Source organism: Palaemon carinicauda, chromosome 44, assembly GCF_036898095.1.
Source record: "Palaemon carinicauda isolate YSFRI2023 chromosome 44, ASM3689809v2, whole genome shotgun sequence".
Taxonomy (NCBI): Eukaryota; Metazoa; Arthropoda; class Malacostraca; order Decapoda; family Palaemonidae; genus Palaemon; species Palaemon carinicauda.
In genome coordinates this window covers 13,705,530-13,708,029 of record NC_090768.1, presented here as the reverse complement: position 1 = coordinate 13,708,029, position 2,500 = coordinate 13,705,530, and positions in this window count along the sequence as shown.

The window sequence follows — 2,500 nt, the reverse complement described above, 5'->3', positions numbered from 1 at the left end:
CCTGGAAATATATATACATATATATATATATATATATATATATATATATATATATATATAAGTATATATGTTACGCTCAACTCTCCCCGTCCCCAGGTAAGGGGGGGGGGAGTAATCATACCCTGGTTGGTGAGAGGAAGTGCGTATGCGCGTGTATGCATATCTATTTTTGAAGGGTCGCGAACACTAGTAAACTAACAAACACGATAAACGAACAATACAAATAATGGAACGTTAAAAGAGCGAAGTTGAATTAACTAAACACAAAATCGAAGCAGTACAATTATAATATCCAAACACAAAACACCTGAGCTTCGTATAAAGTCCTAGACAATTCTGGAATGACCCTAACAAAAACTGGGGACGTTGCCAAGAGGAAGAGTTAGGATATTGTAATCATCAGACAAAATAAAAAAGTGTATGCGATGGCGCACATTACTCTTAAATTAAATGAACATAATTGACAATGAATTAAACGAACTCCAAGCAATAACAGAATGACAATAGATTTAATGAACACCAAGCGATAATACGAGTCACAACTATAAGGACGAACTCTGCAAATAAAGATAATAAAAATACATTTGACGATATTGGCAATGATTCAGATTGGACTCCAAGCAATAACAATATATATACGTATATATGTATATATATATTATATATATATATATATATATATATATATATATATATATATATATATATATATACATAAATATATATATATATATGAAATCCAAGATGTAACAATAATAATAATACATAAATGAAATCCAAGAAGCATTAAGAATGATGATAAATAGATAAAATCCAGGCTATAACAAGAATAATACCTTGGACAAAACACGAGGACCAACAAAAAAAAAATTACAACCAATTTCAATTGCTTCCAGAATTGGTTCAATTCTCGGTGAAAGCAGATTGTTAAAGCAGAGGCAAAGTTGTTCAGATTAAATGCGTCTGAGAACCTTAAACTCCATTATGTAGCCAACGGAGCTGCGATATCACACGCAGGTGGTCTTGCAGATATGGATTTTGTAATTCTTTCACTTAACGTCCTATTCATACTATTAGCTGTAACAAGCTCTTGCTTAGAGAGGAGTTAACAACCAGAAAAGGAGAGAAGAATCATTGAGACAATCATAATGCAAAAGCATCATAATTTTGGGAAAGATGAAACTTTCCAGTATAAATTTTGCGTCGCTTTTGGCCTTAGATGTCTTCTTACTCGGGTCAACGGCATCTCTTCCAGCATCTCAGCACATCGATAGCATGATCAATGAGAAGACGGGCAATATAAAAAAAAACTGCCCCGTCATGGGCATCGTATTATCTTATCACTTCCATCGCTAGTTTGGCCAAGGCTTTTCATAGGTGATTAACCGCAGGCCGGGATATTCATTTGACACTGCAGGTTCTCGGTACTTTACAAAGACACACAAAGGCTAATTCTAACACGCACTGCCGCTTTGTTAGCTATAAAGAAAATAATACGTCACAGAATAGCAGCATAATTTCAAATTTCCTGAACAAAAAACTCCGATAGATACTCTTGCTGTTGTTGTTAAGTCAAGCTGGACTTATTACAACACCAGCTCTTGTTCGTAAGAATAGCCCAAAAAGTTTTGTTGAAGTTTTTTTATTTAACTCGAAAGCACCAGTCATTAAATAGTAAAATAACTAATACCTTACCATCTTTTATACAGTAATAAACTAATGATGTAATAATCATCAACTAAGACTGATTCAGGATACCTAACTAAGTCTAACCCAATACAGACAGACTGGAAATATATTTTCTATCAGCCATGTTATGTCATATATTTCTTGAATGACGAGGCGCTTGAAAAACTAGAATGATACAAGATTATATTAAGATAATATACTACAATTTATTGTCAGGGGGTCTTCCTAGTATCTCTTAACATTAACTATAATTCTGTGATCACTTGAAGAACGATACTTCAAAGAACCAGCGGAAGAACTATGCTTCAAAGGACATTGTTAGGACGATAATTATGTGAACCATTAGAAGAACGACATTTCTGCAAATCAATGGAGTAGAGGCACCTCCTACGAGCCATCAAGAAAACAGAATTACTAAGACATTAAAAACATTCCTATTACTACCTAGGGATAAAACAATCCTTTCAAGAATCATTTACCAAGACATAATTATGTGGACCCGCCAAAAAACTTCATGAACCAACGAAAGAACAGCACTAATGTGAATTAATGGAGGAAAATATTACTTCAGAACGTCGGTAGAATAAAATTTCTTCGAAATAAAGGTACATCAATATTTCTACGAATCAGAGGACGTATTACACTTATTTGAACAAATAGAAGAAATTCCCTTCGTAAATAATTGGAAACTTCTTCATTGGTGGAAAGGCCACCCACCTTTCTTTACTTTATCAAGAGTTCTGGTTGAAGACTTTCATGATACATTATACTTTATATGCTACAAGAAAATGGTTTTCGTGATTAGGATACC